The sequence below is a fragment of the Leopardus geoffroyi genome, chromosome B3, assembly GCF_018350155.1.
Source record: "Leopardus geoffroyi isolate Oge1 chromosome B3, O.geoffroyi_Oge1_pat1.0, whole genome shotgun sequence".
NCBI classification, from domain to species: domain Eukaryota; kingdom Metazoa; phylum Chordata; class Mammalia; order Carnivora; family Felidae; genus Leopardus; species Leopardus geoffroyi.
Genome location: NC_059337.1, coordinates 62,416,496 through 62,434,096, shown reverse-complemented (window position 1 = coordinate 62,434,096; position 17,601 = coordinate 62,416,496). Strand labels below are relative to the sequence as shown.

At 44.2% G+C, this 17,601-nt stretch overlaps 1 protein-coding gene and 1 long non-coding RNA gene across 2 annotated transcripts in view; both read right to left on the bottom strand.

Annotated features, from left to right (window-relative positions):
- Positions 1 to 17,601, bottom strand: part of DNAJC17 (DnaJ heat shock protein family (Hsp40) member C17) — a 42,959-nt gene that overhangs the window by 23,144 nt on the left and 2,214 nt on the right. The window lies entirely within an intron of this gene.
- Positions 10,902 to 11,482, bottom strand: LOC123583153. The gene is made up of 2 exons (XR_006704752.1): positions 11,185 to 11,482; positions 10,902 to 10,953 (listed from the first exon to the last, which is right to left on the bottom strand). It is a non-coding gene; the product is annotated as an uncharacterized LOC123583153 (long non-coding RNA).

Here is a 17,601-nt window from a genome sequence, read left to right as displayed (position 1 = left end):
TATATCAAACTAAAAATCTTCTACACAGCAAAGGAGACCATCCACAAAATGAAAAGGCAACCTACAGAATGGGAGAAAGTACTGGTAAATCATATATCTGATAAGGGATTAATATTCAAAATATGAAAAAAAAACTCATATAAGTCAATAGCAAAAAACCCCAAGCAATCTGATTTTTTTCATGGGCAGAGGATCTGAAGAGACATCTTTCCAAAGAAGACATACCGATGGCCAAAAGGTAAATAAAAAGGTGCTCAACATCAGCAATCAGGGGAATGCAAATCAAAACCACAATGATAGTACCACAAGATAGCACCTCACACCCGTTAGAATGGCTGTTCTCAAAAAGACTAGAAATAACAAGTGTTGGCAAGGGTGTGGAGAAAAGGGAACCCTCATGCACTGTTGGTAGGAATGTAAATTGGTGCAGCTACTGTGGAAGACAGCATGGAGATTCCTCACAAAATTAAAAATAGAACTATCATATGATATAGCGATCCTGCTTCTAGGTACTTATTCAAAGGAAACAAAACACTAACTGGATAAGATATCTGCACCCCCATGTTCATTGCAGCATTATTTACAATAGCCAAGATATGGAAGCAACCTGATGGATGGACAAAGACGTGCTGGACACACACACACACACACACACACACACACACACACACACACAGGAATATTATTTAGCCATTAAAAAAAGGAAAGTTTGGGGCGCCTGGGTGGCGCAGTCGGTTAAGCGTCCGACTTCAGCCAGGTCACGATCTCGCGGTCCGTGAGTTCGAGCCCCCCGTCGGGCTCTGGGCTGATGGCTCAGAGCCTGGAGCCTGTTTCCGATTCTGTGTCTCCCTCTCTCTCTGCCCCTCCCCCGTTCATGCTCTGTCTCTCTCTGTCCCAAAAATAAATAAACGTTGAAAAAAAAAAAAAAAAAAAAAAAGGAAAGTTTGCCATTTGTGACACATGCATTGACCTTGAGGGCATCATGCTAAGTGAGATGAGTCAGACAGAAAGACAAATACCATATGATCTCATTTATATGTGGAATCTAAAAAAAAATAAAAACAAAAACAAAACTCAAAGATAAAGAGAACAGACTGGTGGTTGCCAGAAGTGGGGGGGGGGGGGAGGGGGGTGAAATACATGAAGGGGGTCAAAAGGTGCAAACTCCCAGTTATAAAATAAGTCATGGGAATGTAATGTATAGTGTGCTCCTAGATTTAATAATACTATATTGTATATTTGAAAGTTACTAAGTAGATCTGAAAAGTTCTTATCACAAGAAAAAAATATGTAACTATGTGTGGTGACAGAATTATGTTAACTAGACTTATTGTGGTGTGCATTTTACAATGTACACAATGTACTGAGTCATTATGTTAATAATACAATGTTATGGGGCACTTGAGTGGTTCAGCTGACTCAGTATCCCCAACTCTTGATTTCAGCATAGGTCATGATTCCAGGGTTGTGGAATGGAGTCCTGCATTGGTGGGCTTGGCACTGAGCATGGAGCCTGCTTGGGATTCTCTCTCTCCCTCTCCCTCTCTCTCTGTCGCTCTCTCCGCCCCCTCTCCCTCTCTCCCGGCCTCTGCCCCTCTTCCCCTCTGACATACTCTCTCTCTCTCTAATAATGATTATACTAAAATCTTATGTCAATTATATCTCAATCTTGAAAAACAGGGATGGTGACCCCTGGGTGGCTCAGTCGGTTAAGCGTCTCTTAGTCTGTGCTGGCAGCGCAGAACCTACTTGGGATCCTCTCTCTCCACCTCTCTCTGCCCCTCCCTTGCTCAGGTGTGCACTCTCTCTCTCTCTCAAAATCAAGGTGCGCCTGGGTGGCACAGTTGGTTAAAGGTCCCACTTCAGCTCAGGTCATGATCTCACTGTCTGCAGGTTCAAGCCCCAAGTTGGGCTCTGTGTTGACAGCTCAGAGCCTACAGCCTGTTAGGAATTCTGTGTCTCCCTCTCTGTCTGCCCCTCCCCCACTCACACTCTGTTTTTCAAAAATAAATAAACATTAAAAAAATTTAAATTCCAAAATCAATAAACTTAAAAAAAAGAATTATTAAAAAAACCCAGAGATATTCAGTTTCCCTCTACTATTCTAAGCTGGAAGACAGCATGGTTCACTGAAAGAGAGAAAGTTTTGGAATCTAACAGATGTATTTTTATTTTATTTTATTTTATTTATTTTAATTTTTTATTTTTTATTAAACAAATTTTTTTTAACATTTATTTATTATTGAGAGACAGAGCGTGAGCATGGGAGGGGCAAAGAGAGGGGAGACACAGAATCTGAAGCAGGCTCCAGGCTCTGAGCTGTCAGCAAAGAGCCAGAAGCAGGACTTGAACTCAGAAACCAAGAGATCAAGATGTGAGCCAAAGTTGGACGCTTAACTGACTGAGCTACCCAGGTGCCCCTATTTATTTTAATTTTTTAAATATTTATTTTGAGAGAGCATGCACGCATGTGCCGAGAGGGAGAGAGAGAATCCCAAGCAGGCTCCATGCTTTCACGGTAGAGCCTGATGCAGGGCTTGATCTCACAACCCTGGGATCATGACCTGAGCCGAAATCAAGAGTTGGACATTCAACCAACTGAGCAATCCAGGCACCCCTATTATTTTTTATTTTAGAGAGAGAGAGAGAGAGAGAGTGCTCGAGTGGGAGAGAGGGGCAGAGGGAGAGAGAGAGAGAGAGAGAGAGAGGGAAAGAAAGAAAGAAAGAAAGAAAGAAAGAAAGAAAGAAAGAAAGAAAGAAAGAAAGAAAGAAAGAAAGAAAGAAAGAAAGAATCTCAAGCAGGCTGTCAGGGTAGAGCCCTAGGTGGGGCCCGATCCCACGACCCTGGGATCATAGCCTGTGCTGAAATCAAGAGATGGACATTCAAACGACTAAGCCACCTTGGCACCCCTAACAGATGTGTTTTTAAATTTTGAATCGTCTGCATACTACCAGCATGACTTTGGACAAATTACTGAATCTCACTCTACCTTAGCTTCTTCAACTACAATGTGAGGAAAGAATCCCCTACACACAGGATAGTTGTGAGGATTAAAGAAAATAATCCATGTGAAGTCCCTGACAAAAACTAGGCACTCAATATAAGTCCCAAACCTCTTGCCTATCCACTTCCAGGAGGGAGGTAAACTGTGTGACACCAGCTGAGGATGATGCCAACCTGACAGCAACTCCAGGGATGGGCATGGGTTCACAGTGGGCCCAGGTCAGCCCAATTAGAATTCTCGAGACAGAGAGGGCTGATTTCAAGTCTGCTGGCTGTAGTTCTAAAATGTAATCCTTGGTTAGCTCCCAGGGGCTCTGAAATACTCTCATTCAAAGAGCAGAGGGAAGGGTAGGGAGCTTGAGATCTTCTAAGAGTGGCCATGAACTAAAACTCAGGTGGCCTAAGAATGCTGGTGAAGTGTGCCTGTCTTGATTAACTAGTTATTACTATTTTTAGCTGTTACACCTGCCGAGGGCAGGGCCCATTCCTGGGTTTTAGCTTGGAAGGCCAGTTTTGTCTTTGAACCAGTTGGCCTGGAGTTTGGTGTTTTGTGCTACAAACTGGATTGCCAGCTTTGTCCAGCCCTCCTGAAGTGACTGCTGCCTAAAGAATTTCTCATCATGTAAACACAACTCTCTTGAAGCAGGCCTTTGAGAAAGCTTCTGGTATCAATATTGTTTACTATGAAATAATGCTGCCTTATTAGCAGCTCAAGAGGCTGGATTCAGGGCAAAAAGATGCAAAATATGTTCTATAACTATGATAAAGTTGGGAAGGAAGAGGGACACTTTCAGAATAGAGAAGTAGAGACCCTATTTGTAATGGTATGGGATAAAGCTAAGGACTGTCTAATCCCAGGCACCGGGGATGGCAGCTCCTCCATGAAACTGAGTCTGCAGGTGCTAGATCAGTCAGGCAGGATTGAAGTTGCCTCAAGAAGTTGCCAAAGGCTACTAGATTGTCTTAACACTTGCAGCTTTCTTTCTTTACCTGTGGATTTCCCCTAAATCCTCTGGTCTCCCTAGCACTTGGCAACATTCATTTGCATTTCCTGAGACTTCACAGAGAGGAGGAGCCAGGTGACAGTAGAGTAGCTTCCCACCCAATGTCCCCTGCACAGACCATGGTTTTTCAGAGGACCAGGCTGTCTCCAAAGCCCAGCCCCGGAAAGACAAAGATCTCAGATGAATAGAAGCTCCATAAGGACTTAAAATTCCAATTTGCCGAGGTGTGGTCTTCCTAACTTGTTACTGCCTCCCCCTTCCCCTTCTCCATCCTAGGACACTACTGGAATTTAGTCTGACTTCCACGTCTCAGGATTGTCATCCAGAACATAAACTACTGAACAGCGTTAACACCTTCAGGCACTACTGAAGGCAAAGAGTCAGGCTTTTCCTGAGCTTCCCTAGGTGGCGAAGATCTTTTTTTTTTTTTTTTTTCAACGTTTATTTATTTTTGGGACAGAGAGAGACAGAGCATGAACGGGGGAGGGGCAGAGAGAGAGGGAGACACAGAATCGGAAACAGGCTCCAGGCTCTGAGCCATCAGCCCAGAGCCCGACGCGGGGCTCGAACTCACGGACCGCGAGATCGTGACCTGGCTGAAGTCGGACGCTTAACCGAATGTGCCACCCAGGCGCCCCGCGAAGATCTTTTTTTAAAAAAAAAATTTTTTTTTTAAATGTTTTATTTATTCTTGAGGGAGAGAGAGACAGAGCATGAGCGGGGACGGGGCACAGAGAGAAGGAGACACAGAATCCGAAGCAGGCTCCAGGCTCTGAGCCATCAGCCCAGAGCCCGACGCAGGGCTCGAACTCATGAACCATGAGATCATGACCTGAGCCGAAGTCGGATGCTCAACCGACTGAGGCGAAGATCTTAAATCTTACTCTTTCTATACTTTTTCTGTCTCTTCCCTAGTCACTCTCTACTAGTCTGTGCCATATGCCAGCACTTCCTTGGAAGTGCTTCTAATCTGCTGTTTCTTTTCTGGTATGGTCTGGAAAAACATATAAACTGTTTTGGTTCTTTTAAAATAACTTTACAATTTTTAAAATTAATTATTTAAAAATGAATTTAACGAATTAATTAAATTTTAATTAAATTAAAAAAATTTAAACCTTATAACTGTTATAATTGTGCCTCAAATGAGAGCCCACAGGTATAGGAAAGTATGGGGGTTCCCCTTACAAATAAAGGGAATGTGCTTTATGGGGCAGGGAGTTTTGCTTATGCCCAGGGCCCAGAACAGTGCTCTGAACAGTGCCTGGCACTTAATCTTAGTAGGTACACAATAAGTACCTATTGAATGAAAGGGGCTCACGTTCACTTGTTCTCAACCAAAACACATTCAGAAAGTCTCAACTATGTCTACTTCAGGCCCAGTGAAGAGTAGAAGTGAGCACTGTCCTGACCCTAGGAGACCTTACCACTATTTCGCAATCTTCCCTTCTACTTGCTAATGCCGTCTCTTGAGAAACCAAGTCTGGAAAAGAGAAAAAATCACTAGGGCAGACCGTCAGAAGAACCATGATGGGAACTAAATGTTATCCCCCAGAGCCCACATCACAGAGGAGAAGGATGAATCATGAATTAGCAGCCACCCAGCCCTTCCTGGAGGCCCCATAACTGGTTCTGCCACTTGTAGCAACCTAAGTCCAGAGCAGGGGAGTGGGTTGGGAAGTGGGTCTCCAACCATCTCCACTGGGCTTTGTGCCAGCCACGCAGCAGGGCCTCTGACAATTCACCTGCCTCCAATTTCACCTCTTGAGGGAAACGGCATCCTGACTCACTCAAAAAAGGCAAGGCGCTAAGGGGTCCCATAAATATAAAACAGTCATCATTAACTTAAAAGAAAGGTGCCCTACAAAGAAGAGATCATTATTTTTTTAAAGGCTGCTGTCCTTATGATAAAACTTGGGACCAAGTAAGTAAGTGGTACAGGTAATTAAGCCCAGTTCTCAAAAGCCAGACTTATAGGTCAGACTCAGATAGACGACAGATAAGGAGACCACTCTGTGTGACAACAGGTACTAAACCTTGCCAGTGAATCAGCTAGAAAACCATTATCAGGCCTGGTTCCAGGAATGGGAACAGTCCATAATCACAGCCCAGGCACTTATTTAATTTCTCCCCAAGCCTGGGGGAGGCAGACATCTCATCCCCACACCAGCTAGAACACCAGAGGTTATGTGACTGCCTCATGTCACCGGCAGAAAGTAAACCACAGAGCTCAGGGTACTTATGCAGAAGCTCCTCTTGCTTGGTCATTTCAATGAAATTGAAAATTGGTCATTTTCATTCCCGACAGCCTCTGGCCCACACTGCAACAGTACTGCAGAGAAATCCCTAAATGCCTGGTCATTACAAAAACCACACAGCTCCTAAGACTCAGTACCAGCAGGTGCCAGCCAGCCCCCAGACCGGTCCCCTCAGCTCAATGTTTCCAGATGTGGGCCTGCTGTTGGTACTGAGACGATACCGGGAGAACTTGGACCTCACACCAACATCTTTCTCAGGTTGCTTGCTAACCATGGCCCAAGGCCCCAGACTCGGTGACCTATACAGCCTGGAACAACTGGGACAGTACACAGAGCTTGACCTGCTTCTCCCCAAATGTTGCCCGTATGCACCCTTTGGATCTGGGTCCTTGGACCATCCTTGAGGTCACTCCTATCCCTCAGGTTCTCACCTCTGGGTCCCCCTCCTTCCTTTACCTCTCTCAGCACCACCTCCTGGGCCTAACCCCAGCGCTACCATTCTTAGCCTACTTTCCCAAACCAGCTACCCCAAGGAGCCCTGTCTACAGCCCACTCCCTCCCTCCCATCCTTACCCTAAGCATCCCTGTATCAGGCTCAGACTCCAAAATCTTTGCCCATCTTCTTGCCTCAGGCAGTAGATTCCCACCCCTCACATCTACCAGATATTTTGAGTCTGACTGCCCCTCACTTCTCCCCCCTGCCTACTGCCACCCTCAACCCCTGCAGACTTGGGTCCCCAGTCCCAAAGCATTCTCTCTGCCCCATCTCCGCCATCTCTCAGGGTACAGAACTTCTCTCTGGGCCTTGGTATTTCCTGCATCTTACTTATTTCCTTTTTTCCTATAACACAGTGGTTTCCTGTAAAAACAAATTTATATTAGTAAAAAGAAGTGAGTCCATTTAAAGAAAAATAATAATAACTAGATAACAGCAGTCAGGAACAGCAAAAATTGGGAAAGCAACTATTCAAATGGAGAACACTTGCTTTTTTGTTTTTTTTGTTATTTTAAGATTTTATTAAAAAAATTTTTTTTTACATGTATTTATTTTTGAGAAACAGAGTGAGACAAAGCGTGTGTGGGGGAGGGACAGAGAGAGAAGGAGACACAGAATCTGAAGCGGGCTCCAGGCTCTGAGCAAGCAGTCAGCACAGAGCCTGATGCAGGGCTTGAACCCATGAACTGTGAGATCATGACCTGGGCCGAAGTTGGACGTTCAACCAACTGAGCCACCCAGGCGCCCCTTAAGATTTTATATTTAAGTAATCTCTACACCCAAAGTGGGGCTAGAACTTACAACCCTGAGATCAAGAGTCACATGCTCTTCTGACTGAGCCAGCCAGGCACCCCTGGATGGAGAATAGTTTGAATGTTGCTTTAGCTGAAATGGAAACTGCACTGTGATAGTTTCAACATACATTTTAATGCACTTCCTCAAGCTGTCTAGATCAGCTTAATACCTGTCGGGTTCACCCAGGTCTGGCAGCTTTACTCAGAGTCAAACCTCTGTCTGTGTCACAGTTGGAGTCATGAGGCTCTCTGGGGCCCACAGACCTGTCTCTTGTTGCCCTAATTGCGCCTGCAGTGTGGGTCATGGAAAAAGCTCTGAAATAAAAGTAGAAAATTCGGGTTTGGGCAAGCACTCTGCATTTATTGGCCACCTTATGTTGGGCAAATCAATTAAACTCTTGAGTCTTAAGTCTTCTCATCTATAAATTGGACCTAATATTCCTTGCCTATCTCATAGGCCTGTCTTGAAGATCACATCAAATGAGATAATTTATGTGAAAGCACTTTGGTGTCATATAAATGTAAGGTATTATCTTAAACGCTAATGAATAACCTGCAGCTTACAAACACAAATGAATCATTGCTTTTGACTTAACAGGCAGCCAAGTAACTTCAAAAATCCAGAGCTCCAGACAATAAAACCCAGGAATGAGTTAACCATCAGAGGGATGCAGATAGGGCTGAGGCCTGGCTCCCAGAGCCACCCAGTGCTAGTCAGGCCCTTGGTGAATGAAGGACAGTCGTCTAGAGAAACCAGACTTGTGCCCAACCTTGAGTCTTCAAGTAAGACACTCTGGGAAAGGCTCCTGTGACAGTGAATTGAATCAGGCACACCTCACATTCAGAAATGGCTCCCAGATGTCCATAAAATCAAGTCCAACCACTATAGCACCTAGAGGTCCAAAGATACCACATTTTTCAGATTCATCTCCTGTCATATCTTCAACATACCCAAGGCAATGTCCCATTCCTTGTCATGCCAGGCACTTTTACTTCTATACCTACATACTCATGCTGTTCCTTGAAGCCCTTCTCTATTCTCTGTCCTCAAAGACATATTCTTCTTAATTCTGGAAGAATGTTGGTGTATCACCTTCTAGAATATAATAGAAATATGGAAGGTTTTTTTTTAAATGTTTATTTATTTATTTTGAGAGAGAGAGAGAGAGCGCGTGAGCAGAGAATCCCAAGCAGGCTCCACACTGACAGTGCAGAATCTGATGTGCGGCTTGATCCCACAACCCTGGGATCATGACCTGAGCCGAAATCAAGAGTCAGATGCTTAACTGACCGAGCTACCCAGGCTCCAGAAATATGGAGTTTAAATAAAGGTATTAGCTAGCATATAGGTAAAATAGGCTTTTCCTTAAAGTAACTTATATGCTATAATATAACCTTCCTTCCTGAAAATGTCAATGTTAAGTGTCTTTGGTAGTTTTCCTGGTAAACAGACGTAAAATTTGAGTCTTGAAAGAGTTAATCAAAATGGATTTTCAAGTACCTGGCTTCATCAAGTAATGCTTGCCAAGATACAATGAGTTACATACCCTACAAAGGGCTTCAAATGAAAGGTGAGGCTGCAATAGACAACAGAGACCTGTGCCAACTGTATAGGAGTGGAAAGAATATTATACTGGGGCTCCAGTCTGGGTCTGATGCTCATTATCTGGGTGGTCTGGAGCAAGTTCCATAAGCTCTCTGGACCTCTATCCTCCTGTCTACAAAATGAAGAGAATCAACAACCATGAAGATCCCTCCTGTGATATATTCTTTTCTCCCCTCAAGGTCTTGCACAAAAACACCTCCTCAGAGAAGTCTTCCCTAATCCTGCCACTCTATGAATCATGCCTTCTTTTTTGTTGTTATTGTTTTGTTTTTGAGAGATGGGGGAGAGGGGCAGAGTGGAGGGAGGCAGAGGATCTGAAGTGGGCCCTGCACTGATAGCAGTGAGACGGCTGTGGGGCTCGAACTCACAAACTGTGAGATCATGACCTGAGCCAAAGTCAGACACTCAACTGACAGAGCCACCCATGTGGCCCTGAATCATGCCTTCTTTATTCCTATAGCATTTTCCTTAAATACTATAAGGAATTTCCTTAAATACTGTAAGTATTTTCCTTAAATACTATATATGGAACCTCTTTCATTTTACCTCAAAATTCATTGTTCACTATACTGTGTGAGCTGGCCGAAAGCAGACTGATGTCTTATTCAGCTCTAAAACCCCACCAGGCCCATATGGTGCCTTGTCCTTGGTGATATACTCTGCTCATCTGTAGATCTGAACTGAACAGTGAACTCTGCTGATCCTCAATTTTGCTCTACCTAATTCCCCACCTCCTTTCTACCTTGACTGCTATGACAATCACTGAGTCAGCACTGGGCCTGTCAGGGCTGGAATGAGTGAGAAGGGCTAAGGAGTAGAGGGCAACCTTAGACGTGAGGTGTGGGAGATGTGTATTTGACATTAGTGCTTACAATGTAAGGAAGGTGGAAGGACAATATTAACAGCAAGAGCTAACATGTAGTCTGCATTCACTCTGTACCAGGCACCATGCTAAATGCTTTACTTGTATCGAGCTTTACTACAATGCTGGCAGGAAGGGACTGCCATCATTCCCATTTTGCAGACAGGGAAGCCAAGGCACACAGAGGTTAAACGTTTGCTCAAGGTCACAAACTAGTTAAGTTATGGAGTCAATGACTTAACAATTACTTTCGAGTCAAAGTCCACTTTCTTAACTATCACTGCTAATAAGTCAAAGGTGATGATAAAAGTGCATTGACAATTCCCAACATTGCTCAATGCTCTGTATTATAATTTTCATCCACTTTTGACCTATGGTAGATGCAATAAACAATAATTCTTGGCCTTATTTGTTAAAGATCAGTTATAAAAACTATTCTTTTCTCTTTCATTTATTGTGAGAGACAGAGAGAGTGTTCACGTGGACGCATGAGTTGGGGAGAAGCAGAGAAATCCACAGTCAGTGCAGAGCCCAACATAGGACTCGAACTCACAAATGGAGATCATGACCTGAGCCAAAAGCAAGAGTCAGATGCTTAACCAACTGAGCCACCCAGGTGCCCCTGAAACTGTTATTTTTTATACAAAGCTACACTCTATAGGAAGTGATGATCTGATTAAAAAAGCATTAACTTCTAGGGGTGCCTGGGTGGCTCAGTCAGTTGAGCACTCACTCTTGATTGCATCTGACTCGATTTTGGCTCAGGTCATGATCTCTCAGTTCATGAGTTCGAGCCCCCAGTAGGGCTCTACACTGACAGTGTTGAGCCTGCTTGGAATTCCTCTCTGCTCTTCCCCTGCTCTTTCTCTCTCTCTCTCTCTCTCTCTCTCTCTCAACAAATAAATAAACATTTTTTTAAAAAAGCATCAACTCTGGGGCGCCTGGGTGGCGCAGTCGGTTAAGCGTCCGACTTCAGCCAGGTCACGATCTCGCGGTCCGTGAGTTCGAGCCCCGCGTCAGGCTCTGGGCTGATGGCTCAGAGCCTGGAGCCTGTTTCCGATTCTGTGTCTTCCTCTCTCTCTGCCCCTCCCCCGTTCATGCTCTGTCTCTCTCTGTCCCAGAAATAAATAAACGTTGAAAAAAAAAATTAAAAAAGCATCAACTCTAGAATTATAAACTTTAACCTCTGCATTCCATAATGATGGGACACACACACAAAGATGGGCCACAGGAGCAAGAGATGGAAAAGGTGGAAAAAGGAAACAGGCAAGATGGGGCAACTCTATAGGGACCACTTTTTTCACATTTGTATCCCTAGCACCAACTCTGAGGCTGACACATGCTAGGCACTTAATAAAAGTTTGTGGAATCAGGGCTGCCTGGGTGACTTGGTTAAGCATCTGACTTTGGCTCAGGTCATGATCTCACAGTTCCTGAGTTTGAGGCTCTCATTGGGTGAGCTCAAGCCCCGCTTCCAGTGACCCGCTTCCCACCCCACCCCACGCCCCGTGTGTGTGTGTGTGTGTGTGTGTGTGTGTGTGTGTGTGTGTGTGTGTGTCTCTGTCTCCCCCTTGTGGGATTTTCTCTCTCTCTCTCTGTTCTCATTCACTTGCATCCTCTCTCTTTCAATTAAAAAAAAAAGTTTGTGGAATCAAATGTTTGTGGGAAATAGTCCTACTCTCCTCTGAAACACACACGGAGAATGGGAAAGGAAACCAAAATGAAACAGGAAGAACACTGTAAAGTTTGATTTAATAAAGGTCCAGTGTGTGCCTGTTCTGGGCAGGGCACTGGGCACACAGTGTGCTGCTTTCAAGAGTCAGGGTGGGGGCTGTGAGCAGAGATATGGGCAATCCTGCCTACTTGGCAAGAGTATAAGTTGGTACTACTTCTCTGAAAGAAAACTGAAAAAGCTTTTAGCGGGGGGCCTGGCTGGTTCAGTTGGTAGAGCATGGAACTCTTGATCTTGGGGTTGTGAGTTCAAGCCCAACGTTGGGTGTACAGATTACTTTTAAAAATTCTGTTAAAAAGCTTTTAGATATATTTACTTTTGGTCTAGTAATTTTACTTTGTCACAAAGTACTACTGTCTAAGAAAATAATAGTGCATATTCATCCAATCACTCAACAAGGATTCACTGAGCACCTATCAAGGGCTAGGCATTATTCTAGGTGCTAGAGACAGCAATAAACAGAGGAAGTCCCTTCCTTCCTGGATTTTTTACATTCTAATGGGGGATAAGCAGATGGGTATAGTAATATAAAATGGCAGTGAGCGTTAGTAGTGAGAAGCACTACTTAGAAATGTATGTAGCAGTGTCAGGGTGTGGAGGTAGCTAATATAAATTGGTGGTCAGGGAAACCCTCCCTGAGGAGGTTATACATGAATAGAAATCTGAGTAAGGGGTGGGAATGAGATATAAAATACACAACTGCCAGAGAAGAATGTTCTAAGCAGAAGGATTAGCAGATATAAAAGCCCTGAAGCAAGAATGTGTTAGGTGAGTTTGAAAAAAATCACCTGAGGCCCATTTCACACCCAGAAGGAAGGTTATTATCCAAAAAAAGAGGAAATAACAAGTGTTGCAAAGGATGTGGAGAAATTGGAACCCTTGTACACTGCTGGTGGGAATGTACGATGGTGTAGCTGCTGCATAAGGCAGTATAACCAAAATATTAAACATAGAGTTATCATATGGTCCAGCAATTCCATTTATGGGTATATATCCAAAAGAACTGAAAGCAGGACTTTAACAGATATATATACACTTGTGTTCATAGTAGCATTATTCACAATAGTCAAAAGGTGGCAATGATCCAAACATCTGTCAACAGATGAATGGATAAACAAAATATGGTAATGTGGCATATACATTCAATGAAATATTATTCAAACTTAAAAAGGGGGGCACCTGGCTGGCTCACTTTGACCTTGGGGTTGTGAATTCAAGTCCCGCACTGGGTATACAAATTACTTTTAAAAAAATAACATCTTAGGGGCACCTGGGTGGCTCAGTAGGTTAAGTGTTCAACTTTGGCTCAGGTCATGATCTTGCAGTCTGTGGGTCCAAGCCCTACATTGGTCTCTCTGCTGTCAGCTTGGAGCCCGCTTTGGATCCTTGGTCTCCCTCTTTCTCTGCCCCTCCCCCGCTTGCTCTCACTCTTTCTCTTTCAAAAATAAATAGAAAACATTTTTTAAAAAAGGGTTAGGGTAGGGGCGCCTGGGTGGCGCAGTTGGTTAAGCGTCTGACTTCAGCCAGGTCACGATCTCGCGGTGAGTTCGAGCCCCGCGTCAGGCTCTGGGCTGATGGCTCAGAGCCTGGAGCCTGTTTCCGATTCTGTGTCTCCCTCTCTCTCTGCCCCTCCCCCGTTCATGCTCTGTCTCTCTCTGTCCCCCAAAAAATAAATAAAAACGTTGGAAAATAAATAAATAAATAAATAAAAAATAAAAATAAAAAAGGGTTAGGGTTAGGGCGCATGGGTGGCTCAGTCGGTTGGACGTCCGACTTTGGCTCGGGTCATGATCTCACAGTTTGTGAGTTCGAGCCCCGTGTCGGGCTCTGTGCTGACAGCTGGGAGCCTGGAGCCTGCTTCGGATTCTGTGGCTCCCTCTCTCTCTGTTCCTCCCCTGCTTGCACCCTCTCTTAAAAATAAATAAAGATTTAAAAAAATTTTTTTTGAAGGGTTACAATGGGGCACCTGGGTGGCTCAGTCAGTTAAGCGTCCAACTTCGGTTCAGGTCATGATCTCACAGTTCATGAGTTCAAGCCCTGCATTGGGCTCAGCTGACAGCTCAGAGCCTGGAGCCTGCTTTGGATTCTGTATCTCCCTCTGTCTCTCTGCCCCTCCCTGGCTTGTGCTCTCTCTCTCTCAAAAATAAATAAATAAACATTTTTAAAAAAGGGTTAAAATGGTAAATTTTATGCTATGCAAAACATAACATAACATAACATAACATAACATAACATAACATAACATAACATAGGATTGAGATGGCAGGAGCTTAGTGAGCAAGGGGAGAATGGCAGGGAACATGAAGGAAAGGCAACAAGAGCCCCAAGGGCCAGGAAAGGCCTTCAGGTATTACTCTATGACTGATGAGAAGCCACTGGGAAGTTGGAGCAGAAGTGCCACAATCTGATCCACATTCTAAAGGCTTACTCTGGCTGCTGTGTGAAGAGGCTCAAGAGGGCAAGAGCAGAACTAGGAAAAAGGCCATAACGCCACTGTAGTCGCCCAGGTTAATTCCTGAGATTATTTCAGATTCTCTTGAGGGCTTGCAAACAGCATGAATTCATGATCTAGTCTTCATTTTGGCAGGCCTTGGGGACTTGCTCCAGCAGAGAGTGAGTGAGTGAGTGGGAGATGGGGGGTGTACGCATGAGCACACATAGGCACGTGCACATGAGCACGTAAGCATCAGGGGCTCAGGGACTGAGCTTGGGTTCTAGCAGGGGACTGAATTTCCAGGGCATGATCCTCTTCCCAGGAACACTTCCACACCAAATCCAGGTCCTTGACTCAAGGCTTTTCTACAAGAAGATTACATAGTCCCCAGCCTATCTCCTCTGAGGCTGGAATGGGAACAAAAATGTCTACCTGGGAATTGCCGAGTCTTTAAATTTCCACCAAAGGCGTGGTTTAGCCCATTTCTGAACCTGTGAGGCTCGCTGCACTAGGAGGTTGACAGAAGGGGTAAGTTCCATGAATAGAAAGGTAGAGCTGAACTTGCCCTAATTCTAGTACGGGTAGGCAAACTTTTTCTGTAAAAGGCCAAAAATTTTAGGAGGCCACATGTGGTCTTTGTCAAACATTCTTTTTTGTTCTGATTTTGGTTTGGCTTGGTTAGTTGGTTGTTTTCATTATAAAATATATATAACTTACAGGGCGCCTGGGTGGCTTAGTTGGTTGAGTGAGCAACTCTTGATTTTGCCTCAGGTTGTGTTCCCAGGGTCCTGGGATTGAGCCCCAAGTCAGGCTCTGCGCTACATGCTCTCTTTCTTTTGGGCACCTGGATGGCTCAGTCGGTTGAGCGTCCAACTCTTGATTTCAGCTCAGCTTATGATTTCATAGTTCCTGAGATCCAGCCCCACACTGGGCTCTGTGCTGACAGCGTGGAGCCTGCTTGGGATTCTCTCTCTCCCTGCCCCTCTCTCTCTCTCTCTCTAAATAAAAATAAATAAACTTAAAATAATAATAATAGTTATAGCCATCATAATGGGTGTAAAGTAGTATCTCATTGTGTTTTTGACTTATATTTACCTTATGATTAGTGGTATTGGACATCTTTTTTTTTCGTTTTTAATGTTTATTTATTTTTGAAGGAGAGAGACACAGAGAGTGAGCAAGGGAGGAGCAGAGAGAGGGAGACACAGAATAGGAGCTGTCAGCACAGAGCCCAATGTGGGACTCGAACTCACAAACCATGAGATCATGACTTGAGCTGAAGTTGGACGCTCAATCGACTGAGCCATCCAGGTGCCCCTGGACAACTTTTCATGTACTTGTTGGCCATTTATATATTTCTTTGGAGAAATATCTATTCAAGTCCTTTGCCCATTTTTTAACGTTTGATTTTTTGCTGTTGAGTTGTTTGGTTTTTTTTACAATCCTTTAAATATGTAAAAACCATTCTTAGCTCATGGCCTATTACAAAATTTGTAGTTGAGGCCATTTGACCCCTGAAGCCAGAGTTTGCCCAGCTCTCTCATTTTACATTTGAGGAAAGTCAGCCCCGAAGAGAGACAGTGACTGTCTCAAGGTTCATGATTCTCAAGTCAAGTTGTAGTGGTCTCTATAGCCACTACCTCATTCATTCAACAAATATTTATCGAGAGAGCCTCTTCTCTGTCAGTCACAGAAGGGGCTGCTACAGAAGTGAATGAACCAGATCCACTCCTCAGAGCTAGGAGTACAGAGGGGCCTAAGGCACGAAACAAATAATCACACAAATAAATATGTAATTATGAACTGAAATAAGTGCTAGAAAGGAGGAAAGCCAACTGTTATGAAAGAGAATAATAGACAAGGCCTCTCTAAGGATATGCCATTTAAGTTGAGTTCTGGAGGATAAATAAAAGTGACCTAGGTTAGGGGCACCTGGGTGGCTCAGTCGGTTAAGCGTCCAGCTTGATTTAGGCTCAGCTCATGGTCTCATATTTCATGGGTTCAGGCCCTGTGTGGGGCTCTGCACTGATGTGAGGAGACCGCTTGGGATTCTTTCCCTCCCTCTCTCTGCCCTTCCCCTGCTCACACTCTGTCTCTGTCTCTCTCCAAAACAAACAAACAAACAAACAAACAAACATTTATAAAATCTAAAAAAAAAATTTATAATATGCAATCAGGGGAGGAAAAGAGAGAGAGGGAGACACAGAATCCGAAGCAGGCTCCAGGCTCTGAGCTGTCAGCACATAGGCCAACCCGAGGCTCGAACCCACAAACCATGAGATCATGACCTGAGCCAAAGTCGGACATTTAACCCCCAAAAATGTTTTTTAAGTAACCCAGGTTAACAGAAGTGGCAGAGGAGTATTCCTGGCAGAAGGAAATACACGCATGAAGGGTTAAGAAATTATATTGAGTATATTATTAAAAGTGCAATAGGGCTCTTATCAAGATCATTCCATTTTCTGTGAAAAGAATGGAATGTCAGTGTACAACAGGTCAAAATGCAATAGATTGAAAGTAAAAAGACAAATTGGAAGACTACTATAATTGTTCAGATGGAAGTTCAGATGGGCTGGACTGGCAGCAGTGGAAACAAAGATAAGTGAACAGTTTTGAGAATTATTTGGGAGGGTAACTCATTAGCACCCGGTGATGGACTAGATGGCAGAAGTGAGAAGATGAGGTATCAACAACAACTCCAGGGGCACCTGACTGGCTCAGTCAGTGGAGAATGCGACTCTTGACCTCAGGGTCATGAGTTTGAGCCCCACGTTGGGCAAAGAATGACTCCAGGTTCCTAGTTCAAGTGGATGGATGGTAGTGCCATTTACCATGAGAGAGAAGTGCAAGGAAGGAAAAGGTTTGGAGACAGAAGGTCCAGAATTCAATTTTAGATGTAGTAAGATTTAGGCCCCCGTGAAGCATCCAAATGGAGAACTCAAACCAGCAGATGGATATACAGATATACACAGAAAAGTGGTCTGAAGGAAAGTTAAAATTGGTGTTGGTATGGGCTGAGCTGTATGGTGCTGGACAAGGGCCAAAGTGACACAGTGGAAGGAACACTGACCTGGTCCAGGCGTCAGGGAATCTAGATTCCAGTTCCAATTCTGTCACTAACCACCCTCTCTGAGCTTCAGTTTCACCATCATTAATACAAGGAGATTGGCCTAGATCATGGCTTCTTTAGTCTTTTTTGGGGTAAGAATTAACTCCTCTCCTCAAAAATGAATACACAGTATTATACATGATTTCAGGGTTTACTCCATTCGTGTCACCTTTCTTTTTTTTCAACGTTTATTTTATTTTTGGGACAGAGAGAGACAGAGTATGAACGGGGGTGGGGCAGAGAGAGAGGGAGACACAGAATCGGAAACAGGCTCCAGGCTCTGAGCCATCAGCCCAGAGCCCGAC